The 19,699-nt window shown below is 41.4% G+C and overlaps 1 protein-coding gene across 1 annotated transcript in view; it reads right to left on the reverse strand.

Moving 5' to 3' along the window:
- Positions 1-19,699, reverse strand: part of DAB1 (DAB adaptor protein 1) — a 656,563-nt gene that overhangs the window by 605,016 nt on the left and 31,848 nt on the right. Inside the window, exons 5-7 of the mRNA XM_081196886.1 lie at positions 15,091-15,256; positions 2,363-7,206; positions 1,790-1,948 (exon numbers count right to left, since the gene is read on the reverse strand). The gene's annotated coding sequence lies outside the window, so the exon portion shown is untranslated. The remainder of the gene's footprint in view (positions 1-1,789; positions 1,949-2,362; positions 7,207-15,090; positions 15,257-19,699) is intronic.

Here is a 19,699-nt window from a genome sequence, read left to right on the forward strand (position 1 = left end):
TCCAAAGCATTTTACAGAAATAGACACCAAGAAATAAAGCATAATAAACTTTTAAAACCAATAGAAGCCTCCTGATGCTGCTGGCATGGAGCAGACACTGTCACCGTCTTTAAGTCTCTTTTACTTAAGGGCCAGAATGAGGGACAACCTTGATTCAAAACCTTCCTTAGCATGGCTACATCTTTATGAAATATACATTAAATTGAGCTCCTACTGTTCATTCAAGCACATAAGTTCATCTCTGACTTCACTGCTGATTATGCCTGCTGCTTAAATGTTTTCTGCCCGCTTTGAAGCCACATAGAACCCCATTTTGCACCACTTTGGGCTTCCAGGCTGCAAGTAGGCAACTAGAGTGAGAACACTTGTGCAGCAGCAAAGCTCATTAAGTTTTTGTCAGTTTTGTCACTTGAGAAAAAGTGCTTTAGACCTTTGGTTTGCTTGAAACTTCATAGATCTCAGATTACTTTCTTCTGCTTAGAAGAGATTGTGGGGCTGCACAAGATAGCTTCCTATTGTAACTGCAGTAAAGGAATTTCCCTCTGTTTGACAGGCAAGATGTTGTTTTACACTTGGAAAGAAACACAACACAGTAACATGAGAAGCTCTGTATTTCCCCTATTTCTTGTGCACATGCAACCTTATCTGTAAGTTAAAACTTTGTTAACTCTCTTGGCTAACAACACATGATGCTAATTGCGTCACTTGCTATGTTTTGTTTTCTATTCAGTTACAGCCATGACCACAACAATGTTCACTGGAAACACAGTGCATCAGAAGGGGAGGTTACACACAAACACACACAGAAGTTGAGATCAAAACTCTTATTTGACACACTGTATTTAGGCCTAGGGGAGAAAACAGTCCTATAGGGGGCAATATACATTGTGATCATGATGAAAGGAAAGGTTAAACTTATTTTCCTAATGAACATTGCCCCTTATGCCTGTAATTAAGGTGGAGGGGCACAATACCACATTTGCAACATGTTGAAATGGCATTTGTAAATGCATTCAATTAGAATGAATTATGGATAATGGGCTTGATGTGAAGAATAATGGGCACATCTCATCCTGAGTGGAACAGGACATTTTAGATGTTGCTGCACGCAGATTTTACACTGTTGCACCTTAAAATGATTTTCCAGTACGTCACACCCTGTATGGTGAATATTGTCAAGCTGAAAGAAAGTTCACCAGGATAAACATGTGTTCACAACAGATAATGTTTTATTAGAAGCAACCAAAAAGCAACTCAGGGAGTTGTCCTTGTGTCTAGCTGTTTCCAGGCATACGATGTAAATTCTTAAACTGCCTTTTGGAATCTGCCACCTTTAAACTTCAAACACATTTATTAATATTTTAAAGTCCAATGAAGCTTAACTTTGAAATTCTGTGAGATCAAAATGGCTGGTGATGAAGGGGTACTTTGCTCTATATTTATATATCTTTTCTTTTATCTTTTGGAGTTTATGGTAGCTACTGATTTTCCCTGCATCTTTTATATAAATTAAAAATGGTTTGACAAAGATAATCATTCACTTTTTCAGTCAAAGCTTGCCTGAATATATGCAAAATACCTGGGATTGGATAATAAATGTTTGTCCAATTCTAACAATGGCCCATTGCATAATCAAAAGACACTACTAGAATATCCATGTTGGATATTCTTATCTAGCGTCCATGCTTTCAATGCAACAATCTTTGTCTATAGAGATGGTAACAGATATCTCCATCTGGGGGTCCCAATACATTTTCAGGAGAGTTACACTTTAGAAGGCAAAATGAACCTGGTGTCTCATTTTTAGGGTCCCTAGCTTTGTTTTTCAGTTATATGACAATGAGAAAAGATAACAATAGCAGAATATCATCATTGTGATGCTCTTCACAGTGCCATTTAGAATTCTTAGAGTGGATGGGAGTGATCCAACAGACATTGTGTGCTTGGACTGGATAAAGCACAAAAAGCAGAAAGTAGAAATAAATCAACAGTTCTCAAGGTTGAGGCATGTAAGAAGTGGGATCTATACAAGGACTGGGGCTTTTAAACTTGTTCATAAATAATCTAGAGTTAGAGATAAACAGTGAGATGATCAAGTTTGTTGAAGACCCCGCAAATTCTTCAGCATGGTAAAAACCAAGAAGAATCACAAGGAGCTCCAAAAGGTTCTTTCCAAAGTGAGGGAATGGCAATTATTCTTTGAAAATTATTTAGTGACTGCAGTTAGTGCAGAACACAGTTTCAAGAATAATGTAAACCAGATAATGGGACCATAGACCACCTATTCTGGCCCAGGGGCACTGGCTGCTCATATAGTTACAGGCCCAATTCAAAAATTTGGTGTTAACTTATAAAGCCTTACACTGAGCCTCTTGGGCTTGCTGATCAGGAGGTCGGCAGTTCGAATCTGCATGACGGGGTGAGCTCCCGTTGCTCTGTCCCAGCTTCTGCCAACCTAGCAGTTCAAAAACACACCAGTGCAAGTAAATAAGCAGGTACCATTGTGGTGGGAAGGTAAACGGCATTTCCGTGTGCTCTGGTTCCGTCACTGTGTTCTGCTGAAACAGAAGAAGTTTAGTCACATAACCCAGAAAGCTGACTGTGAATGAATGGCAGCTCCCTCAGCCCGAAGTGAGATGAGCGCCTCACCCCATAGCCACCTGTGACTGGACTTAACCATCCAGGCATCATTTACCTTTTACCTTTACCTACCTGACAGAACGTCTCTCCCACCTTCAACCTCCCCAATGGTGTTTCAATTTTTGGTGTACTTTATATTTTCTGTAAGTCGCCCCGGGCCTTTATTGAAAAAGGCGACTAAGAAATTTAATAAGGAATGATAAATGTTCACACACAAAACCTGCTGACTCCTACTGGAAGCATTAAAAGGAAACACACACAGTGTCTGAAACTTTCAGTGAAAATTCATTTCTTCGTGCCAAGCAAGCAGCAACGAGAATTCTCTTGGGGGAGCTAAACCAATCCGACTGCAAGCACTTTGTTTCTGGCTCCATCACGCCTAATGTCCATAAAAGATCAAGGTTTGCCTTCAGAAGAAAAGCACATTCAGATTCTGTCCTTGTTACTATGGCAGCTTCACAAAACCAGTTGCACATGGAACATTGTGCTGAATTGTTCTCTTTACTCAAATCGTATTTGGAATAAGGTTAAGAATCAACAGTTATAGGGGCAATTAAGCTGTCAATTAGTGGAGTTTCTTTTCTTTTGCAGAGCATTAAAAGGGGGGGGGGAGAGAGAGAAGAGAACTGTTTAAGTTTCCTCCGAGTCTCAACTGTGTGAACACTAAATTATGTGCAGTCTATAAAGACCTTTTAGAACAAAGACTCGAAGCGGCCCTTATAAATAATTTAAATGATTTAGATAATTAGATTAGAATGCAATATACTTGTTATCTTTTTTCAATAATTTCAGACATGACTGCATGCTGTAATGCTGCAGTTAATGTCATTTCTTTTTAAAAGCTGGAATGGAGCTGTAGTCAAAGCATTGCTAGCAGTGAGGTGATGAAACGCCTGTAGTAACAAAGTTATCTGAATTTCTCAGTTGTCCAAATATAGCATTCAGATCTCCTTGCCCAGCCTTCCCACTGTGAGCCACCATAGCAACAGAATGGGGTAGGGGTTTCGGACACCACCACCCAGACACAAACATTGAAGGAATGTGTGAGGGATGTCTTAGGGGTATTCAGGCTAACCCTATTTCCTCCATATCCAGCAGCCATACCCCACCTCACTGCATCAACACATTCAGCATACAAAGTAAGAGGCTCTATTGTACTCCCAAAGTATGCATGCAGCGTTCATAAGAAGACCCCTGCCAGATAACACCAAATGCCAATTTTTTTCAGCATCCCATTTCCCCCAGTTGCCAACCAGGTGGCTATGAGAATCCCACAACCAGAAAATGTGAGGGCAATCCCTCTCTTCTGTTTTTCCCCAGCAGAAAGTATTATTCAGGGGCATACTGAGGACTAGATGAGGTATATTGGGAAGGTTCTGCTTTGGGGTGATTAAGTTGTTTTCCCATACCTGTTGCTATGCAATTCTCCTAGCTTCACATAGGGTCAACTGCCTTCCATCTCCTAGTCTATCATCAATTCCTTTCAACACCAAGACTTCCAACCATGACAGCGTGCTAAGATGTGTGGCTCTTTTGTACTGCTAGCATCCATCCACGAATTACCCAGATCATTTTATTTGTGACCCTAAGCCAGAGTGAAGCTTACATTTCCAGAGATGAAGGATGATAGAGGCAATCTGCTGCACCACATAGTCACTCTCTGAGGGAGAAAAATGCACAAAAACCATTTGGAAAGTCACCACATGCAAAGTGATTTAGACACATTCCTGAGTCAGAACAGGAATCCTTTGTACGCAGTAGCTGGCTGGGTGCTCCCTTCTGGAAAACCTCCAGAGAAGCTTGCAGTAATACAGCTGGGATGTTCCAAATACATGGATAAGCCATCCAACATCCATTTGCGAGAGGTGCTAATGCAGCGTTACACTGTTCTGAGGTAATCAAATGTCAGCCTGGCAAAAGCTCTGATGTGATCATTAAAAGATGGGCAATGTTCCACAAGTACTCCCAGGATCTCTATCCCTTGGAACTGGGAATAAGTGCATATCGGTTGGAAAGAAAAGAGCAAAGAAACTTGCATTTTTAAATCTCTCTGGTCCCCATGGTATTTAGGAAGGAAGAGTTGGATTCAGCCTTGTTTACACACACCTCATAACGGTTTTGATCAGAAGGTTTGTACATTCAAGGTCACTTCGCAAATGAGTTCCTAGGCATTGTTTTAAATTGCTTATGCTGTTTCAGTGGTTTACTTAGATGGTTAGGCTGGTATAGGAAGCATTAAGAAGCATTTCAGCTCTAAAAACATTAGATATTGGCTTTATTTTGATGTGTCTGTGATAATGATTGTAAGCGGCCTCGAGAAAACTTATGTTTTGAAAGGTGACATTTAGAAATAAATAAAATGCTGTTACAAGAAACACAAAAGATAATGTCAACCATAAATGGCCTGCTTCTGATCCCTACAAATTCTGTATTGATACTTTTTTGTAATTGATTCATGAGCTGGATAATGTCATGATTTTAATTGGTGGGTTTACGCTGTATTTTAATGTGTTTTTATATACCACCCTGAGAACTTTTGTTGAAGGACAGTCTGAAAATATTAATGATGAAGATAATAACAATAATTAAACAAGTTATCATAAATTGTTGCACACATAGGCAAAATAAGCACTTGCCCAGACATAACCTTGAATATATTAGTCTAGGGAAAATATACATGTGAATCATTTCTGATAATATTGGTTGCATAGAGGCAAAACAGATAAATGAAGAAACATTAGTGTAGTAACTTAAAGTAATAACTACCTAAAATGGAACCATCAGTTTCAATGGGACCATCCATTCATTTCAGCAGAGGGATAACCAGGAGCTGCCCTCTACTTATGTGGTATAGATTTACCGGTAACATTTTCAGTTGCTTATGGGTTTTTTTTTTAAAAAAAAATTATTAAAGTTTTTCTTGGTTTAAAAAGTACAGGCATTGTCTCTTTTCTCAGGTTGAAAAGTCTTTTCTATATATCAGTTACATAAGATGTGAGATATTAGTGTTGTATACAGAAGAAGGTCGGGGAAGGAGAAGAGGGAAGGCAAGGAGGGGGAGAAGTGGTAAACATATTCTTAGTGTGTATGTGGGGGTTTTATATCAGCATCATTTGGGTAGGTTCTCTTTCTGTTTGTCTATTATATTCCCTTGGTAGTGAGAGAGGTTGAGTGGGGGACCCCCAGAGTGGGTTGGTTGTTTTTAGTTGGTTGACGTGAGATTGAGTGGGGGGTTTTTTTTTGGGGGGGGGGGAGTTCCAGTTCCTTATGTGACAAGGAAACAGTTGATTATTTGTCCAAAGATGGAAATGACTAATGGAGCTCTTTATTCCATCAGCATCTTCCATGAGGCAAAATGACTTTTACTCTGCTATATCCAGAATAAGAGACACGCACTATCATGAGCCATTTCTCATAGCTTACGTTAATGCTTTCATATAGCTTAGCATTTGCACTTAATCAGCTGTGTAGCTGGACTAGATACTAAGAGCTCCCTTATACTAAGCACATAGGTGCAAATTGATTTCCCCTTAGTCACTGCCACCCGTGGAAAATTGTTACCAATTTTTGTTCATAATCAACACATACCACATAGGAGAAATCCCTTCTCCTTTTGAAAAATTTGAAGAACAATGACAATTCCCTGCCAATTAGCTCAAGGTAAGAAGAAAGACCTCAGGAAAGCAAGAGACAGGTGCTATTATGGTAGATACACTTCCAGTTAATATTTGTCAGGTATTGGACAATCTGTTCTGCAACTCGACTTTACCAGCGAGCATCGCTCAGCTACAGTAGCTCAAATGGGAATGGTAATAAGTGCTAAATGAAACCTGACACCACATCATCAGACAATAGCACTTCCCTTAGCATGTTTCCATTATGTTTCAAACCCTGATGACCTATTCTGCAAGAAGGTCAGAGCCTAGACAAAAGATGGCAAGGCAGAGCCTCAGGAACTATTATTTTCCAGTAAGGCTTCTTTGAAAATTATTGAGAGTTGCTGATGGAGTGACAGAAGGTGCTGGCTGGACCAAAGGTGGCCACATAGCCAGCAAATCTCACTTGAGCAATAGCATCAACAAGGGCACAGGAGCACGAAAAGTGAAAATTAGAAAGAAAGCAAGAAAGAGAGCATCTAAATCAACAATGCCTTGCAAAAGAGAGTTCAACAATAAATAGATTGAGGCGAAGAGAAGACACCTAACACAACAACAGACATTTCCCCCTTCCCTCATAAATCCAGGTGCTAAAATCTAAAAGAGCCCATGGTATGAGCCACTTCTTGGTGACTCAGGAAGGAAAAAACTGATATATAGAAGCTTTGCAGCTCCCAAGAAGATGGTAGAAGATGCAGGTAGACCTTTTGAAAAATGGTGAGGGCTGGTTTTATGGTTGATATAAGTTCCAAATTGTAAGTGTCAAGGAACAGTGACACCCAGTACAGTGACACCCAGTAACCTGTCATCAATTTTCAGGAGTCGTATTTCTAAATTTCTGCAAGGTGCTCTTCTCTTGCTCAGACTGATTTAAGCAAGGCCTGTAGCTGCTGGGATCTGTTATGCCCTGCTGTAAACAAAGAGAAAAGGAATTAGCAGTTCACTGCAGCATCCAACAATCTGTTCCAAGGAAAGATCTGTTGAAACTCAACTAATGCCTCCCACTGCTCCACTGAGATGACCCACCATAGCAGTTAAAGGCTTAAATCCACATCTAAAAACTGTGTGAATAAGGGAAGACTGCATACTGCAGAGTTTTCCACAGCTTCCAGCCTATAATCTTGCCTTCAAAAATATTATCCGTAGAGCAACAGAAGACTCAGAAATACAACACGTTAAACCCCCCAGATGGCAAGCAATAGTTAACAGCCACAAGAAAGAAAAAACTTACCTTAGAGAAAAGGTAAAGCTTACATAACCATAGTTAAACCCACAAAATGAAATAGAAGTGACTAGCTAGCCATACATATGAAAATGGAACAATATTGAGCAAATCCCAGGTTGGTATTTTGGCATTTACCGTATTTTTCCGTGTATAAGACTAGGTTTTTTTTACCAAAAAATTCGGTTTAAAATCGGGGCTCGTCTTATACACGGGTAGTGCTGAGGCATGTTTTCTTAATTTGGAGTCCCCCAAAATAGGGGGCGTCTTATACATGGGAGTGTCTTATAGACGGAAAATACAGTACATTCACAGAAATAAGGTGTGTGTTTTTCTACAATGAAAGCAACAACATTATCTACACCCAAGTAGTCACAACCATCCTTGAGCATGCACACATAGACTTAATAGTTTATACTTGTATGTTTAGCATTCACGAATAAACATCTCTGTACCAGATTTTCAGCAATAAGCATCTTTATGTCTCATTTACAAGACCTTTTCCCAATCACAGACCAGGGATCCTGTAATGTACCGGAAAACAGGCACAAACACACAAAACTGCACACTTAAGAACTTGGTTAACTATATATTTAAATTGTTCCCTTTCATCATTGCCACCAATGGCCAGGTTTGCTCATTTGTAGAGCAAGGCGTCTTTTCAGACTTTTTAGAGAATTGATTCAGTTCAAAATTGGTCATTTATTCTCTGTCTTCTGGGTTGATACTTTTATGATGTTCCAGTGATTCCATTGTATACCACCATTATATATATATATTTAATGATCTGGAGTACCATAAATAATAAACATATTGTGTGGTATATCCAAAGTACAAACAAATAGCACAGCTTCCTTTCAAAAGAAAAAACTAGATTCAGAATTATTAGATGCTTTGGGAGACAGGCTTTCAGGCGTTAATGTGTGTGTGCCCATGTGCTAATTCATGCTGCGTAGTCCAGCTACAAACAAGACACACACACACAAACAAATTGTTCAATTAAGGTCAAAAAGGAAAGAGCCTGAAATGGCTCCATGGCAAAGCGCCCAAAAAATCTGGCACACACATCATTTTGTAGGATGCCTTTTTTATTATCAGACATTTTGGTGCCTGAAGTAGAAAATCCAAATCGCAATCCCATGGTGCTAAATTTGATAGATAGCTGCATTCCTTAACACTCTGGCACAACTAGGAATGCCTCATAACTGAAAACAGTTGCTTATTTTATTGGTTTCAAGTTGTAATGCAAATAAAACAACACTTACAGCCATAGACCTGCTTCTGTCATGTGCCAGAAGGTTTGTCAAGAGTCAATGTGGCCCTCAGTCCATGCACCCATAGTTTGTACCCTCCCTCTAGCTGCTCATAAGAATATTCCCTCTCCCTTCCCATAATCCTCCACACACCCCACTCTGTTTTAGAGGATGGGGAGCAGGGATTGTAGGAAATTGTCCCCTTTCATTCCATCTTCAGATCTTTTCCATCAGCAGAGCAACACCAACTGGATTCCACCCTATACTTTGTATTATTTTTCACCTTCCTCACAACTGAGGAATTACCTCTTCTCTTTCTACTGTATTTCCTTCATCTGGTTTTGTAAACAGCTGAATTCCTTAACACTCTGTAATGAGTAGGAATATCTCGTAGCTGAAAACAGTAATTTATTTTATTGATTTCATGTGGTAATGCAGTGTTTGTAAAATTGTTCTTTGCTTATACACAGCACTACAGGCTATTTTTGAGGGAACAAAGGCAGAGCCCTTCCAGTGAGTCAGAGTATCTTGATTAAATTATAAGGAGTTTCCTCTCAGGTTCCAGTAATAGAAGAACTAACTTCTCACAAGAGGGCACTCCTGCTAAAAAGAATTGTTCTTCTTCTGCTTCACTGGGCAAATTGAAGTGGCTACCTGAGGCAGCAGAGGCATCAATAAGATGTTGGAGGACAGAGCCACAGGGCTTGGCCTGCATCTCATAAAGTCACATCTACACAATTTATTTAAAACTGTTTTATGCCACTTTAATAGTAATGGCTCCCCCCCAAATAATAATAATAATAATAATAATAATAATAATAATAATCATGGATCTGTAATTTGTTAAGGGTGCTAGGAGAGCTACAAAGTGGTATAGGCTGCTTTAACTGTATGGTGTGGGTGTGAGCTGCTCATAGGTTTGGTATAAGGCACTGGGTTGTATCCAAAGTAGTGCTAAGCGACTCATTCCACCAACAAAAGGATTTCTGCTTGTGCAATGGAACTTTCCTCCCTCTCCACCTCTGTGTCTCCTCTAAATCTATTCTTATGGGTTCCCCCAGCTCTCTGTAGCAGACTTCATGAGGATGCAGGGTAAACAGGGGGAGGAGAAAGGATGGGAAGTACCATTGTGCAAGTGTAAATTCATGAATTAATGGAATAAATGCATGGAGTACATTCCATTGTCCCCTCACCACCACTGAAGCAGCATTCCAGTCTGGCCAGCACCTTTACATGGAATGAGAGAGGCTGCCATTTTTTCTAACACTTCAGGCAGCAATCTGTCTTGAGCTGGCTTTATATAGCAGAGCCACTCTGTGCTCCTTCCCCCATACAGCAAGATAACAAGCTATTATTTGAAGGTGGAGAAATGTGCAGTCATGGGAGTGATGCAAAAGCGATTCTATAAATATTTGAAAATTTTTATTCTCCACAACTGTTACTTTTTGCCATCCCTGAATTTTTTTTAAAGTAAGAAATGAACCTGCGTTGGCATTGTTCCAGTATAGTACATGTAGGAGGGAGTAAATAAATACAAGAAAAACATAAAACGGAGTGGGGCCTGAAACACACACTACTATTCTGAGTATTATAAACAGGGACATGTTTCTATGAATGTGGAGAACAGGGAGAAATCATATTTAATATCTATGTGGACTGCCTGCCATCCATCTGCTTTGGCAGGTGCATTATTTCTAGTTCCAGGGCTCATCGTGATGAATTCTGGTTCTTGTTTTCCTTTTGTTGTTGCTCCTGGGACACACACACACCCTGCAAAAGAAATTTGCTGTACCCAACCAACTAGCATTCCTAATGCAAAAAAGGCTTGAGTTGGAACACTCCATCCTGAATTCAAACCTTTTACTTTTCATTCAACTCAGTTGGAAAACACAACAACAAACAAGTCTTCAAGGTATTTTAGAACAGATTTCTTAAACAATGTTGGCTTCTCCAATCTGGTAAAGGAAATCCAATTTGTACAGTGGTGCCCCGCAAGACAAATGCCTCACAAGACGAAAAACCCGCTAGACGAAAGGGTTTACCGTTTTTCAATGCGCTTCGCAAGACGAAAACGTCTTGCGAGTCTTGCGATTTTTTTCGCTTCCCCCCTTTTTCTAAGCCACTAAGCCGCTAATAGCCTTTTAGCCGCTAAGCCATTAAGCCTTTAATAGCCGCTAAACCGCTAATAGCGCTAATCCGCTAAGCTGCTAATAGGGTTGCTTCGCAAGACGAAAAAACCGCTAGACGAAGATACTCGCAGAACGGATGATTTTCGTCTTGTGAGGCACCACTGTATTTGGATTGCTAAAAGCATGGCTCATATCTGGAAAAGTATTTAATGTCTGTAGCAGCCATATACCTGGGGTCCTCAACACCCATGGGCACCATAGCACCTCCAGAAAACCCTCTTGGCATCTGCAAAAACCTCCTGCCACTCCTAATTTCTTCTGGGAGACTGCCTTCTTTTGTTATTTCACCAGTTTCTTTTCTGAAGCAGGTCTATTGTGGTGCCCATGACAGCTTCTTGGATTTCCAGATCTACCCCAGCACCAAAACCATTGGGAACCCTACTGTAAACAATACCTTTCAGTGCAAATCTGTGGGGCTGCACATGTTTCTAATCACCACCAGCACTCCCCAAAAATGGGCTGTGTGTGCATTTATAAGGCTGTAAACTGGCTGAATAATTTCTAGATCTATAGCCCTGTTAGCTGCCTACCAAGTAGGTCCCCCCCCCCACAAAAACTAACTTTAGTGATTGGCCATGGAATAAATCATCACTTGAGCAGCAGCAACATAATTGGATTGGAATAAAAAGGATGTGCAAGAGGAACATATGGGTTGTAAACATCAATTTACTATTGATGTTGTAATCTTGAATAAAGCACAAGTGACAGAAGTCCCACTGAGTTCAATGGGACTTAGTCCCAGGTAAGTGTGCATAGGAGGATTGCAGTATAACTTCCTGCTGTGAAAGATATATTGTGCCTAATATGTGTTCCAAATGTTAATTCCTTGCCATGTTTTCGAGAGCTTGGTATATTAAAAGGATAGAATCTTGCTACATCCTATTCCTCAAAACAGATTACACCTCCATACACCCTTCCTGTTAAAATCATTGCAAATCAGTTTTTCAGCAAGTGATACAGTGCATCATTTTAGTGCCGGTGGGCTGACCCACATGTCCTATAACAGATCTGAAGTGGTTTTCAGGCACGGAATGATCTTTGATCATTCTTCCGCTTATCTTAAATTGGCTGCAAGACACCAATTTAACAAAGGAGAAATAATATAGCAGAAAACCAAGAGCAGCATGAAACGTCAACCGCAACCATCTGCTTTTCAACTTTCTTCAGAATGCTTTTAATTCTATTTGCTATTAGATGAGCATATGTGGCAGGGGGACAGGGAACCTGCAGCTCAACGGATGTTGCTGGGCTACATCTTCCATCATTCCTGACCACTAGCCATGCTGGCTGCAGCTGATGGAAATATTAGTCAGGTCATTGAATGCCACCCTTTCCCCATCATTCTAAAAATACAGCTCATTGCACAGATATAAAATGCTAGAAATTAATTTTCAAAAGGTTATTCTCATGTACATTTTGGATACTTTCTTTGTTTAACTTAATTTTGAATCCTTACAAACCAATCAACAGAACAGTAAGCAGAATACACAACCAATCTGAGGTCCTAAGCAACTTCCTTGTGTTTATAGACATTGAATAATAAACAGCAAATACATAAACAAATTTTCCAATGTCTATTATACAGCGTTTTCTGGTGGTTTTCCTGAATGGGCAGCCCTTACAGTTTGGGAGGGGTTAAAACAAGATTCACTTCTTCTCCCCAACTGTTTTGTGGACAATTGCATGAAGACACAATACATGAGAAAGGTGTTCCTAGCCAAATTACAGATAAATAGCTCTGAAATCACTTCAAAGGTCCCTGTTTCAGTTTGGAGTGCTTCACAGAGTCTGCTTGGCTTGGATATGCCTGGAGTCAGTCTGGAGCAGCCTGGAACAGGCTTCCATAAAATTTGAGGGACCGTTACTTTCCAGAGAAAATGTATTCTGTGTTGAATGGTTTTATTGCTTTATTGTTCAGCGTCCAGCCACACTTCCCCCTGCGAGCCTCTGCAGGTCGTAAAGCAATTAGCAGTTAGCAAAGTTGCACAGCGGTCGTGTGTCGAAAGAGCAGTGAATGAGTCCCAAACGTTTCTTCTGCCCTAATATCTCTTTATTGGCACAAAAATAGCGTATTTACAAACTCCAACTTCCATCTGAGTTAAGCTGCATCTTCTCTCTTTGCTTGCAGCGACGTAACAAACTGCTTTCGATTTCCGCTCAGTACACAGCATTCCAAGCTGCTTTCGTCATGTCCTGACTTACTTCCCTTGTAAGCGCCTCCTCTCAGGCTCGAGGCACAGAAGGTTAACCTTTCACTACACCCAACATTCTGTTATACATGCTGGGAGCTGGGGAAGTGCAGACAGAGACCTCTGTCATGACCTCAGAAGCTGGATATTCATACTACCCAAAGCAACAAAATGAGGAGGAAACTTAGGTTGGTCCACTCATGGGGAGACTATACTCTTGACACCTCCTGCTAGGTTCTCAGAGCCTGAGAACAAAGCTGTCCCACCTGGCGTGGTGTGATGGCCTGGGATCCGGATTCAGATGCTGAACCTGAGGAATCCCAGCCTACACAGGATCCCCCGCCTCCAGAACCAGCTGAGCTGGGGTTGGGGCATGAGCCTGAAGGGTCCTCACCTGTGCTGGATCCTCAGGTGCAGGCACCAGCTGCGTCTGCTCTGGCTCCTGAGGCGATGGAGGACCCATTGCCCGCAGGTGCTCCACTCTCAGCCTCGTCAGAGGAAGCTGGGGTTGCCTCTGGGTCTGATAACCCTCCAGCCTCTCCTGAGCTGCAGAGGCTCAGGGCAGAGACAGGGACGCGGACTTAGAAAAAATATTGGGGGGGCCCGGGAAAGCTCATGAATAATAAATAAGCTCATGAATATGCAAATAAAGTGGCTCCGGCCCTAAATAGGGCAAGCCACGCCCCCCAGCCAGCCGATTGGCTGGCTGGGAGGTGTGGCCAGTCGGGATTCCCCTGTTCTCGCGGGATTTCCGGCCGGGGCTCTCCGATTAGGGAGCGCGGCTGGCTGGCTGGCGAAGGAGCAGTGGGGAGGAGGCGGGGGACGGCGGCGGCGCTCTGCTGGAAGGGCGCCCGCCCGAGATTATTGGGGGGGCTGAGCCCCCCCAAAAAAATTTTTGAGGGGGCTCGAGCCCCCTCAAGCCCCATGGAGTCGGCACCTATGGGCAGAGAGGTGGAGGGAACTAAGTTCCCGCAGGAGGAGTGCTCGCCTCCAGGCCAGGAGAAGCAAGTCACCTGAGGATCGGGGCCGCCCTATGCCTCGGGCAGATAAAAGCCAGCCAGCCCCAGTCCCAAGTTGCAGGAGCAATGTTGGTGGTTGTCAGTTCCTGCCTGAACCCTGCCCTGCACCCAGCTTTGACTTTTACGGACTACCTTCATATTGCTTCATCGACCACGAACTGGACTTAGACCTTGCCTCTTGTTTAACCCCCGGGACCAGCACACTCAGGCTCAGAGGACAAGTCCTGAAATAGCTTCCCCATCCTTTCCCCAGCATAGAAGTTTACACTGGCAGAATCAAAGGGCCCTTTAAATAAACTTGGCCATTTCTGCAAACAGGTGGGGCCAATTGCTGGATAGACCATGCAAACCCTACATAAGGCCTCAGGTGTTCCTAGCTCTCGGCAGTGACATTAAGAAGAATTTAATGTAGCTTTGTCAGCACACACTTGCCTGATAGAATAATATCTCCTAAAGCTCAGCCAGCAGGGACAGCTAGGAGCTGCCCAAGGTCTTGACCTGCTTAGAGAGACTGTACTTTGATTGGACTTGACCTGTTCATTGCTTCCACATTCCCTGCAAGTCCTGAGCCCCAGCAGAACAGCATAGCCTCTTTGAGCTCACCACAGAAAGATGACAAATTGTGATAACATCCCATATCCTACAGCCATAACAACACCTTCGTTTTCCCATTCTGATTAAAATGTATGCTTAGACCAAGTTGTGGATTTCAACAGGCTCTCACATATATTAAGACTGCTAGTGAGCAAACAAGGTAGGACTTAACATGGTGAAGAAAATCCGAAGCTTAATCTGCTCTGTGTGGGTGTATATAGTGTAATGGTGCCCACTAATGCTGCTGTCAGTTTATTTCTCTGCTCTAACTGCCCACACTTCTAAAGAAGCTAGATTTATTTATATTTTGGGATGCATCTTGGCCTGCCTCCAAAAGCACATTTTGCAGATGAAATCCCATCAAATCTGTTCACACTCCTGTTAGTCAGTGACAAAGATGAATGCTTATTTTGGGGCTGCGTTGGATGCTCTTTTCTTCACTTTTACACAGGAAATTTGTTTAGTCATCCACCATCGTGTCAGGGCTCCAGTCACTGTATATTAAAAATATACACAGATCAATTCAGCTTCCTTAAAAAAAAAGCATGTTTATTTTCTTTAGTACTAAATTCTTCTCATCTCAGCTAAAAAAATATGGCCAACTTCCAATGGTGTCTGCTTGCTTGTGCAACAGGGCTTTCAATTTCTCTTCTTCCCCATCCAAGTCCCTCACCCCAAAATCTCCTCCAAAGGGCCCCTCAACCCCCTGGATCAGATTTGGGGGGGGGGTAAGCAGGGGGCTGTAAGAAGGGGGAGAAATAGAAATCTTGTTGTATAATCAGCTGCTTGTTCATGCTACATTGGATCTTATCCTATAAACTGTATAAAATGGGCAAAAAAGGAGAGGCTTAGTTCTCTGGAGGGGCTGCTATAGGTCTGTCCACAAGAGCCCACCTCCTCCTTCTGTAGGTTGGTGTTAGAATATGAGAAAGTTGACACTTGTGTATCTCAGCCTCATTTCATTCATTCATAGCCTGCTTTTCTACCACCAGGGTAAACCACCAGGTAAACAAAAACAAAAATCACCACCCACTCCTAAGGTGAAAATTGGCCTCCTATACGCAGCCTTCTAGTATAAATCATGACTTGGAATCTGTAAAATGAAGTATGCAAACATTTCATGCATCAGATTGGTGGTCACATGAGGACAAAACCCTCCCAAGAGTAGACAAAGGCAATTTGGGGGCAATTTGGACACAGTTTCTATTACATGTTCTATTGATGTTACAAACATTAGTAAATTCCATTAGAAAGCATCAGTAAATCCCTCTGCAGCAGCCTTTCACTGATGCAAAAATAAAAATAAAAATTACTCCTGAAAGAAGCAAAATGCTCATCAGAGCATGAGATAGCTATCTCTTACAGCAGCTTCCTCCATTGCTATGTTTTCTATCAGAGGACAGACATCCTTCATGTGAAGTGACAGTACGGTCATCATAACTCAGCAACTGGAATTGCTCCAGCTTCTAGTCACTCTCCCACTTCCCACCCAATTGTCAATCAACAATGCAAACCACAGCGTGGGTAATCTGTGCTGTCAATCATGGCCAAGAGAATCCGGAAGCAAGAGGCAGTCCCTTCTGAGTTGAGACTGCTGCACGGTATATATCTTTAGCTGACACAGGGAGAACTAGATTTCTGCGATAGAAATATGCAGATTCCTGGGCAATCAAAAAATTCTTCAGGGCTGAATTTAAATATTAGGAAAGTAAAGACTTTGACACATTAGATGTTTCATGGATAAAGTATTGCAGAATATGTACTCTGTCCTTTTCAAAGACAGGGTGTTGATGGTAGTGGGTGAGGTGCGAAGATAGATGTCCCACAATAGTGGAGGCTGTTCATAAATGATCAAATGCATAATGCTTTAGTTACCTTATATTGGGTTTGTCGGGGGGGAAACTGAGCTGTCATCTATGCCATTGCAAAATTAGTTTATTGGTATTATTAGAACTTATAACATGTTTATTTTTTAATTTTTTGCAGCACGCAAGCATTTAAATTATTTAGAAAAAAAATAATCTTTTTTTGTCCTCTCCTTTCCTTAAAATTCACTTTTGATATACAGTTAGTATTTTGAATACATTTTGTATTGTGTGTTTTAAACAAGAAACAAATTCACAGTAACTCTTGCTCTGCAGAAATGCAAACAATCCTTTGACTGCAGTGATTTGAACTCAAAATGTTTTGGCAGAAATTCAGCTTTTCCATGAACTTGTAAAATAACCCGCACTTGCTTTCACAAAAGAGTAGAAAAATTAAGCCAGCTTTAATGATGCTACTTATAAACCATAACCGGGATATTGTGAGGCTTAACGTCTGTAAAGTACTTTGCCATCTTCATCCAGAAGGTACTATAAAGTCTGAAACTCTATGAATAATAATAGAACAATGGCATTTGAAACATGAAGCAACCAACCAAATATCATGAACGTCCTACAGAGAATGTAAAATTCATTGTGGCATCTATACTGAAACTGGGTGTGAAAAAGACAGCCATCCATCACAGTGACACCTGAAGGAGCTAAAGAAACTTTTTACTATGTCTCTATAATGAAATACCTTGATGGTTCAAGATCCTGTCTGAAGAAGTATAAAAACAGTCTTGGAAGAGGTACAGGCAGTGTCAAATAGCATTGAAAAGAAGCGGAATAAGTGACTTACAGCCCTCTTGCTAAGATTTCTACATCCTCAACTCTCCTCTGTTATGGGGTGGGTATCCTAGATCCAAGAGCAGAGAACAGGAGTGGCTGCAAGCCCTGTCCTCTGGCAGAAGAGACACTGAATTTGGGGGGTGCAAAAAGTCAAAAGTGTAAAATCATGCACTTGGAAACCAAAGAAGCTTTTAAATGCTTGGTGTTCTGTTACGTTTTTTGTATATTCTATTGAAAGCTGCCCAGAGTGGCTAGTCAGATGGGTGTGGTACAAAGAAAAGATCGTGATGGTGGTGGTGGTGGTGATGAAGAAGAAGAAGAAGAAGAAGAAGAAGGAGGAGGAGGAGGAGGAGGAGGAGGAGGAGGAGGAGGAGGAGGAGGAGGAGAAGGAGAAGAAGGAGAAGAAGGAGAAGAAGAAGAAGAAAATGTTGTCAGATGATAACTTGCTGCCTGAAATCAACAAAGAAGAGCAGGAGATCTTATGATCTTGGTCAATCACTTGGTGTCTATAACTTGGTGTCTATAACGTACACATTATCAAGTGCTCACCCCAGACTCCATTCCAATGTTTGGAACACCTGGTCACACCAGAGTCCCAGTCATGCATACGTCTATGTGTAAGTAGCTACTAACATGTTGGCTTCTTCACTGTAGTGGCGTGGATGCCCAAAGGTGGTGCTAGCAGCATGCCCAAAGTATGTTCCTACTTCTGAGCAATTGTGTAATGGGGGTAATTATAATTACACAATGATGAGGGCTAAGGCTGGGTCATTTTGCAGAATCAGGCTTTTTTTTGCAAGTGTTAATATGCAACTGATTTAAAACGCTTTGTTATGCTAATTCATTCATGCAGACATGTTACATTCTTTCAGTATTCTATTTTATTGAGTTCCCTTAAAAAGAGAGAACATATCCTCAATTAACAGCATTTTTTTTTAATAAAAAGGTTTGTCTGATTCTGATTTTTCTTTTGTCCTTTGTTTCCTTAAACTTGCATTCCAGGCAGCAAATCTTATCAAGGCTCACACAGTGCTCAGATTAAAGAATCATTTATGACATAGATCATGTAGTGACCTAGATTTCAAGTCTGCACACCTGCAGTGTGCTCGGGGAAATGTTACAGCTACTACACAGATTTCACATTGGGTGGGTGGAGATTATGTGATACTGCTGGACGTAGCATGAACATTGTAAGGGTGTTGTAAAATACTGCATGCAAAACATCTTTCCAGGATTTAGTCTCTAGAAATAAGGTGCAAATGACTTCAGTTTATTTCGCAGTAGGGAAGACAGAGAGCTGCCTTAAACTAACTCAGACAATTTTGCCCAGTGGTGTTTGCTCTTGGGGGCAGGGGTGTTTCCTGAATCCCAGGAAGAGGGTTTCCTTGTTCTCCTACCTGAAAAAGGGGCAATCAAAATGATCAATGGGTGGAAGAAGCATCTTTATGAGGGAAAGTTACAATATTTCAGTATGGGGGGGTTGGTTTTTCAAAAAGGCAAGAGATGGGAAACATGATAGAGGTATATTAAATGATGGGTGGTTTAGAGACCTCTTGTATTCTGAGAGAGGTAGAAAAACTCCACCTAGCTCACCTTTGGTTGACACTGGATTAGTGCATCACTCTGTTGGTGCCAATTTTCCCCTTGCAGCCACTAAATTTGTGGGTGGGCAAAAATGCAACACCCCAAAAATGTTGTGTTCCAAGGGTAAGAAGAGGCTGAACTGGCCAGGTGACAACATTGGGCTTGATCCAGGCCCAGTTACTGCACCAGCTCCAGGTTGCCCTTTTCCACATGCATATTCCATTCGGCCCTGCCAGACAGTGGCCCGAGGATTGTACTCTAAAACCTCAATGTTGTAGACAAGCAGCAATGCAGGTGTTTCCCCAGTTTCTCTTGGATTTTTAAAATGGTTGAATTTGGACCTTAAAAATGCAGCTAAATGTGTTCCACACCAGAGGGAATTGTAAGCAAGCAAACACATTTTTATATATTGTACAAAATAAAAATGCACAGAAACAATATAGTAGCCTGGGAACTAATGGAAAAACAAAAAATTCCAATACCATAGTAAGAAGTTGTTTGGGGAGAAATCAGAATGAATTTATTGAAAAGGAGTAGTGTTTTCCCAAGATGTTTCTGATAAACCCAAATCTGAGCAATGTGTGTTGCCTATTATTATATGGGATTTGCAAGAACAAAAGATCTAGTGACTAAAAAAGGTTAGTTTCAGTGCAGATTGTCAGAGACAGAGATTTATGAGGGCAAGATGGGGAAAAGACT

This window comes from Podarcis bocagei (genome assembly GCF_964188305.1).
Source record: "Podarcis bocagei genome assembly, chromosome: 5".
Classification (NCBI taxonomy): Eukaryota; Metazoa; Chordata; class Lepidosauria; order Squamata; family Lacertidae; genus Podarcis; species Podarcis bocagei.